The following is an 8,697-nucleotide window of genomic DNA, read 5'->3' as shown; positions in this document are numbered from 1 at the left end:
CAAGTGACGCCATGGCCTACTCGCCCACCGCCCTCTATATTGCCTAACCTTGGCAACCATGGTCCATTCCCCACTATATGCCATGGCCTTGTGCCCATGGTCTTCACAAGACAGCATCCAAGGCGCCTGAAAGGCCAAGGGAGCCCAACCCAGCAATGCCCAGCCAAGGCCAGGCATTCCAGTGCCTACCCGGGCAAAAACGCCCAAAGCATGCCCCATTCGTTAGCCTATCCAGGCAAAAACGCCCAAAACCAGCCCATTCCAGTGCCTATCCGGGGAAAACGCCCAAAGCATGCCCATTCCTTAGCCTATCCAGGCAAAAACGCCCAAAACCAGCACATTCCAGTGCCTATCCGGGCAAAAACGCCCTAAGCCTGCGCATTCCAGCGCCCCGCAGCATGCCACCCTCCTATAGGGTTTGCGCAACCAACCCGCCTAACCACCAGTGGCAACCAAAGGTGCTGTTAGCGACGACTTCTGAAGACGCAACGAGACGCGACGGGTTTCCGCCCAGACGCGACGAGGCGATGCGGGATCTGCGCCCAACCGTGCCTACACCCGCCGACTTGATGCGGGAGCTGCTGGCCCAAGCATGCCTAGCGTGCAAGGCCTGCGTGCAAGGCTAGTGTGCAAGGCTCGTGGGCAAGGCTAGTGCGCAAGGCTAGCGCCCAAGGTCTGTGTGCAAGGCTAGTGCCCAAGGCTAGTGAGCATGGCCTGTGTGCAAGGCTAGTGTGCAAGGCTTGTATGCAAGGCTAGTGTGCAAGGCTGGTGTGCAAGGCTTGTGGGCAAGGCTGGTGCGCAAGGCTAGTTCCCAAGGGTTGTGTGCAAGGCTAGTGCCCAAGGCAAGTGCGCAAGGCTCGTGCCCAAAGCTAGTGCGCAAGGCTTGTGTGCAAGGCTACTGCGATGGGCCAGTGCCCAAGGCTTGTGAGCAAGGCTTGTATGCATGGCTTGTGTGCAAGGCTAGCGTCCAAGGCTTGTGCGCATGGCTTGTGCGCAAGGCTTGTGTCCAAGGCTTTTGTGCAAGGCTCGTGCGCAAGGCTAGTGTGCAAGGCTTGTGCGCATTGGCAGGTAGCCCACCAGCATGCACGATCCAAATGCCACTCACGCGACAACACGGTGCCAAGCCGGGCATGGTGTGCACTCAAAACCAATCAACGGACAGAGGTCATGCGTCATGGGGGGGATCTAGCAAGGCCATGGGGAAGGTCATGGAGGACCTTGGAAGCAAGCGCAAGACGAGAGCGAATCGAACAAGGGGCCAGGACGGGGCCTTGTGCCCATGGTCTTCGCAAGACAGCGTCCAAGGCACCCGAAAGCCCAAGGGAACCCAAACCCGGCCGACACTTGCAATCGCACATGCTCTCTGCAACACACCATCAATGCCGCCCAACGGGGCCAGCACGAGCAGTCCTCCGCGGTCCCCTGGCCCTGCGCACGTTTGTCTTCGAAACCGAGCATCAATGCCACAGAAAGTGCCGGGGCGCCAGCTGGAGCCATCATCCGCGTTGCCATGGCTCGCTTGGCCTTGGCTTGCCAGGCCCCGACACGAGCAATCGCGCATTTTCTTTGCAACCGACCATCAATGCCGCCCAACGGGGCCAGCACGAGCAGTCATCCGCGGTCCCCTGGCCCTGCGCACGTTTGTCTTTGAAACCGAGCATCAATGCCACAGAAAGTGCCGGGGCGCCAGCTGGAGCCATCATCCGACGTGCCATGGCTCTGGTCCCATGGTCTTCGCAACCGAGCATTCGTGACACCCGCGGGGCCAGGACACCAACCCTTCCGACACGAGCATTCGCGCATGTTCTTTGGCCACACAACGGCGCCAGCACGAGCAAAATCATCCGCGGTGTGGTGGCCTTGCACGGCCTTTTGTCTTTGGAACCAACCATCAGTGCCACGGGAAGTGCCGGAGTCCCGGCATCCGCGGTGCCAAGTCATTGCGCCCTTGGTCTCTGCAGCGGGGCATGCCGGGCACTCCCAACCATTGCAAGCAAGCAAGCAAGCAAGAAAGAAAGTAAGTAAGTAAGTAAGTATTACATATAGGGGCGGGACATGCGGGGAGATCTGCGAAACGTGCATTACGGGGCACACGCGTACCTACCGGGGCATACCGACCCCTATTGGGGCACACGTGTGCATATCGGGGCATACCGGGCCTATCGGGGCACACGCGTACATACCGGGGCATACCGAGCCCTACTGGGGCACACGTGCGCATATCGGGGCGTACCAAGCCTATCGGGGCATACGCATGTATCCCAAGGCATACCGAGTCTATCCGGGCATACGCGTTCATACCGGGGCGTAACGGGCCTATCGGGGCAAACTTGGGCATATCCGGGCAAAAAATGCCCAAAACTTGCGCAACCTTGGCAACCGTGGTCCATTCCTCTCTATATGCCTAGCCTTGCCAACCGTGGTCCATTCCTCACTATATGCCATGGCCTTGTGCCCATGGTCTTCCCAAGACAGCGTCCAAGGCCCCCGGAAGGCCAAGGGAGCCCAACCCAGCAATGCCCTGCTATGGCAAGCCAAGGCCAAGCATTCCGGTGCCTATCCGGGCAAAAATGCAATTCCTCTCTATATGCCTAGCCTTGGCAACCGTGGTCCATTCCCCACCATATGCCATGGCCTTGTGCCCATGGTCTTCCCAAGACAGTGTCCAAGGCGCCCGGAAGGCCAAGGGAGCCCAACCCAGCAATGCCCTGCTTTGGCAAGCCAAGGCCAAGCATTCCGGTGCCTAACCTTGGCAACCGTGGTCCTTTCCTCACCATATGCCATGGCCTTGTGCCCATGGTCTTCGCAAGACATCGTCCAAGGCGCCCAAAAGGCCAAGGGAGCCCAACCCAGCAATGCCTTGCTAGGACAAGCCAAGGCCAAGCATTCCGGTGCCTATCCGGGCAAAAACGCCCAAAGCATGCCCATTCCTTAGCCTATCCAGGCAAAAACGCCCAAAATCTGCACATTCTAGTGCCTATCCGGGCAAAAACGCCCACCAGCATGCCACCCTCCTATAGGGTTTGCGCAACCAACCAGCCTAACCACCAGTGGCAACCAAAGGTGCTGTTAGCGACGACTTCTGAAGACGCAACGAGACGCGACGTGTTTGCGCCCAGACGCGACGAGACGATGCGGGATCTGCGCCCAAGAATGCCTAGACCCGTCGACTTGATGCGGGATCAGCTCGCCCAAGCATGCCTAGTGTGCAAGGCCTGTGTGCAAGGCTAGTGTCCAAGGCTAGTGTGCAAGGCTCATGTGGAACGCTAGTGCGCAAGGCTAGTGCCCAAGGCTTGTGTGCCAGGCCCGTGTGCAAGGCTAGTGTCCAGGGCTTGTGTGCATTGCTTGAGTGCAAGGCTTGTGTGCATTGCTCGAGTGCATGGCTTGTGTGCAAGGGTTGTGCGCAAGGCTAGTGTGCGGGGCTTGTGCGCATGGCTAATGTGCACGGCTTGTGTGCATGGCTACCGTGCAAGGCTAGTTTGCATGGCTAGGGTGCAAGGCTCGCATGCGAGGCTAGTGTGCAAGGCTGCGTGCAAGGGAAGCGTGCAGGGCGAGTGTGCGAGGCCACTGTGCACGGCGCCAGCACTAGCGAGCCATCATCCGCGTTGCCATGGCTCGCTTGGCCTTGGCTTGCCAGGCCCCGACACGAGCAATCGCGCATTTTCTTTGCAACCGACCATCAATGCCGCCCAACGGGGCCAGCACGAGCAGTCATCCGCGGTCCCCTGGCCCTGCGCACGTTTGTCTTTGAAACCGAGCATCAATGCCACAGAAAGTGCCGGGGCGCCAGCTGGAGCCATCATCCGACGTGCCATGGCTCGCTTGGCCTTGGCTTGCCGGGCCCCGACACGAGCAATCGCGCATTTTCTTTGCAACCGACCATCAATGCCGCCCAACGGGGCCAGCACGAGCAGTCATCCGCGGTCCCCTGGCACTGCGCACGTTTGTCTTTGAAACCGAGCATCAATGCCACAGAAAGTGCCGGGGCGCCAGCTGGAGCCATCATCCGACGTGCCATGGCTCTGGTCCCATGGTCTTCGCAACCGAGCATTCGTGACACCCGCGGGGCCAGGACACCAACCCTTCCGACACGAGCATTCGCGCATGTTCTTTGGCCACACAACGGCGCCAGCACGAGCAAAATCATCCGCGGTGCGGTGGCCTTGCACGGCCTTTTGTCTTTGGAACCAACCATCAGTGCCACGGGAAGTGCCGGAGTCCCGGCATCCGCGGTGCCAAGTCATTGCGCCCTTGGTCTCTGCAGCGGGGCATGCCGGGCACTCCCAACCATTGCAAGCAAGCAAGCAAGCAAGAAAGAAAGTAAGTAAGTAAGTAAGTATTACATATAGGGGCGGGACATGCGGGGAGATCTGCGAAACGTGCATTACGGGGCACACGCGTACCTACCGGGGCATACCGACCCCTATTGGGGCACACGTGTGCATATCGGGGCATACCGGGCCTATCGGGGCACACGCGTACATACCGGGGCATACCGAGCCCTACTGGGGCACACGTGCGCATATCGGGGCGTACCAAGCCTATCGGGGCATACGCATGTATCCCAAGGCATACCGAGTCTATCCGGGCATACGCGTTCATACCGGGGCGTAACGGGCCTATCGGGGCATACTTGGGCATATCCGGGCAAAAAATGCCCAAAACTTGCGCAACCTTGGCAACCGTGGTCCATTCCTCTCTATATGCCTAGCCTTGCCAACCGTGGTCCATTCCTCACTATATGCCATGGCCTTGTGCCCATGGTCTTCCCAAGACAGCATCCAAGGCGCCTGAAAGGCCAAGGGAGCCCAACCCAGCAATGCCCAGCCAAGGCCAGGCATTCCAGTGCCTACCCGGGCAAAAAGCCCAAAGCATGCCCCATTCGTTAGCCTATCCAGGCAAAAACGCCCAAAACCAGCCCATTCCAGTGCCTATCCGGGGAAAACGCCCAAAGCATGCCCATTCCTTAGCCTATCCAGGCAAAAACGCCCAAAACCAGCACATTCCAGTGCCTATCCGGGCAAAAACGCCTTAAGCCTGCGCATTCCAGCGCCCCGCAGCATGCCACCCTCCTATAGGGTTTGCGCAACCAACCCGCCTAACCACCAGTGGCAACCAAAGGTGCTGTTAGCGACGACTTCTGAAGACGCAACGAGACGCGACGGGTTTGCGCCCAGACGCGACGAGGCGATGCGGGATCTGCGCCCAACCGTGCCTACACCCGCCGACTTGATGCGGGAGCTGCTGGCCCAAGCATGCCTAGCGTGCAAGGCCTGCGTGCAAGGCTAGTGTGCAAGGCTCGTGGGCAAGGCTAGTGCGCAAGGCTAGCGCCCAAGGTCTGTGTGCAAGGCTAGTGCCCAAGGCTAGTGAGCATGGCCTGTGTGCAAGGCTAGTGTGCAAGGCTTGTATGCAAGGCTAGTGTGCAAGGCTGGTGTGCAAGGCTTGTGGGCAAGGCTGGTGCGCAAGGCTAGTTCCCAAGGGTTGTGTGCAAGGCTAGTGCCCAAGGCAAGTGCGCAAGGCTCGTGCCCAAAGCTAGTGCGCAAGGCTTGTGTGCAAGGCTACTGCGATGGGCCAGTGCCCAAGGCTTGTGAGCAAGGCTTGTATGCATGGCTTGTGTGCAAGGCTAGCGTCCAAGGCTTGTGCGCATGGCTTGTGCGCAAGGCTTGTGTCCAAGGCTTTTGTGCAAGGCTCGTGCGCAAGGCTAGTGTGCAAGGCTTGTGCGCATTGGCAGGTAGCCCACCAGCATGCACGATCCAAATGCCACTCACGCGACAACACGGTGCCAAGCCGGGCATGGTGTGCACTCAAAACCAATCAACGGACAGAGGTCATGCGTCATGGGGGGGATCTAGCAAGGCCATGGGGAAGGTCATGGAGGACCTTGGAAGCAAGCGCAAGACGAGAGCGAATCGAACAAGGGGCCAGGACGGGGCCTTGTGCCCATGGTCTTCGCAAGACAGCGTCCAAGGCACCCGAAAGCCCAAGGGAACCCAAACCCGGCCGACACTTGCAATCGCACATGCTCTCTGCAACACACCATCAATGCCGCCCAACGGGGCCAGCACGAGCAGTCCTCCGCGGTCCCCTGGCCCTGCGCACGTTTGTCTTCGAAACCGAGCATCAATGCCACAGAAAGTGCCGGGGCGCCAGCTGGAGCCATCATCCGCGTTGCCATGGCTCGCTTGGCCTTGGCTTGCCAGGCCCCGACACGAGCAATCGCGCATTTTCTTTGCAACCGACCATCAATGCCGCCCAACGGGGCCAGCACGAGCAGTCATCCGCGGTCCCCTGGCCCTGCGCACGTTTGTCTTTGAAACCGAGCATCAATGCCACAGAAAGTGCCGGGGCGCCAGCTGGAGCCATCATCCGACGTGCCATGGCTCTGGTCCCATGGTCTTCGCAACCGAGCATTCGTGACACCCGCGGGGCCAGGACACCAACCCTTCCGACACGAGCATTCGCGCATGTTCTTTGGCCACACAACGGCGCCAGCACGAGCAAAATCATCCGCGGTGTGGTGGCCTTGCACGGCCTTTTGTCTTTGGAACCAACCATCAGTGCCACGGGAAGTGCCGGAGTCCCGGCATCCGCGGTGCCAAGTCATTGCGCCCTTGGTCTCTGCAGCGGGGCATGCCGGGCACTCCCAACCATTGCAAGCAAGCAAGCAAGCAAGAAAGAAAGTAAGTAAGTAAGTAAGTATTACATATAGGGGCGGGACATGCGGGGAGATCTGCGAAACGTGCATTACGGGGCACACGCGTACCTACCGGGGCATACCGACCCCTATTGGGGCACACGTGTGCATATCGGGGCATACCGGGCCTATCGGGGCACACGCGTACATACCGGGGCATACCGAGCCCTACTGTGGCACACGTGCGCATATCGGGGCGTACCAAGCCTATCGGGGCATACGCATGTATCCCAAGGCATACCGAGTCTATCCGGGCATACGCGTTCATACCGGGGCGTAACGGGCCTATCGGGGCATACTTGGGCATATCCGGGCAAAAAATGCCCAAAACTTGCGCAACCTTGGCAACCGTGGTCCATTCCTCTCTATATGCCTAGCCTTGCCAACCGTGGTCCATTCCTCACTATATGCCATGGCCTTGTGCCCATGGTCTTCCCAAGACAGCGTCCAAGGCCCCCGGAAGGCCAAGGGAGCCCAACCCAGCAATGCCCTGCTATGGCAAGCCAAGGCCAAGCATTCCGGTGCCTATCCGGGCAAAAATGCAATTCCTCTCTATATGCCTAGCCTTGGCAACCGTGGTCCATTCCCCACCATATGCCATGGCCTTGTGCCCATGGTCTTCCCAAGACAGTGTCCAAGGCGCCCGGAAGGCCAAGGGAGCCCAACCCAGCAATGCCCTGCTTTGGCAAGCCAAGGCCAAGCATTCCGGTGCCTAACCTTGGCAACCGTGGTCCTTTCCTCACCATATGCCATGGCCTTGTGCCCATGGTCTTCGCAAGACATCGTCCAAGGCGCCCAAAAGGCCAAGGGAGCCCAACCCAGCAATGCCTTGCTAGGACAAGCCAAGGCCAAGCATTCCGGTGCCTATCCGGGCAAAAACGCCCAAAGCATGCCCATTCCTTAGCCTATCCAGGCAAAAACGCCCAAAATCTGCACATTCTAGTGCCTATCCGGGCAAAAACGCCCACCAGCATGCCACCCTCCTATAGGGTTTGCGCAACCAACCAGCCTAACCACCAGTGGCAACCAAAGGTGCTGTTAGCGACGACTTCTGAAGACGCAACGAGACGCGACGTGTTTGCGCCCAGACGCGACGAGACGATGCGGGATCTGCGCCCAAGAATGCCTAGACCCGTCGACTTGATGCGGGATCAGCTCGCCCAAGCATGCCTAGTGTGCAAGGCCTGTGTGCAAGGCTAGTGTCCAAGGCTAGTGTGCAAGGCTCATGTGGAACGCTAGTGCGCAAGGCTAGTGCCCAAGGCTTGTGTGCCAGGCCCGTGTGCAAGGCTAGTGTCCAGGGCTTGTGTGCATTGCTTGAGTGCAAGGCTTGTGTGCATTGCTCGAGTGCATGGCTTGTGTGCAAGGGTTGTGCGCAAGGCTAGTGTGCGGGGCTTGTGCGCATGGCTAATGTGCACGGCTTGTGTGCATGGCTACCGTGCAAGGCTAGTTTGCATGGCTAGGGTGCAAGGCTCGCATGCGAGGCTAGTGTGCAAGGCTGCGTGCAAGGGAAGCGTGCAGGGCGAGTGTGCGAGGCCACTGTGCACGGCGCCAGCACTAGCGAGCCATCATCCGCGTTGCCATGGCTCGCTTGGCCTTGGCTTGCCAGGCCCCGACACGAGCAATCGCGCATTTTCTTTGCAACCGACCATCAATGCCGCCCAACGGGGCCAGCACGAGCAGTCATCCGCGGTCCCCTGGCCCTGCGCACGTTTGTCTTTGAAACCGAGCATCAATGCCACAGAAAGTGCCGGGGCGCCAGCTGGAGCCATCATCCGACGTGCCATGGCTCGCTTGGCCTTGGCTTGCCGGGCCCCGACACGAGCAATCGCGCATTTTCTTTGCAACCGACCATCAATGCTGCCCAACGGGGCCAGCACGAGCAGTCATCCGCGGTCCCCTGGCCCTGCGCACGTTTGTCTTTGAAACCGAGCATCAATGCCACAGAAAGTGCCGGGGCGCCAGCTGGAGCCATCATCCGACGTGCCATGGCTCTGGTCCCATGG

The sequence above is a fragment of the Tasmannia lanceolata genome, unplaced genomic scaffold, assembly GCF_043159265.1.
Source record: "Tasmannia lanceolata isolate RefF3 unplaced genomic scaffold, GAP_Taslan_0.1 ptg000209c, whole genome shotgun sequence".
In the NCBI taxonomy this organism is placed as follows: domain Eukaryota; kingdom Viridiplantae; phylum Streptophyta; class Magnoliopsida; order Canellales; family Winteraceae; genus Tasmannia; species Tasmannia lanceolata.
The sequence above is the reverse complement of the archived record's forward strand: the minus strand, read 5'-3'. Positions refer to the sequence as shown.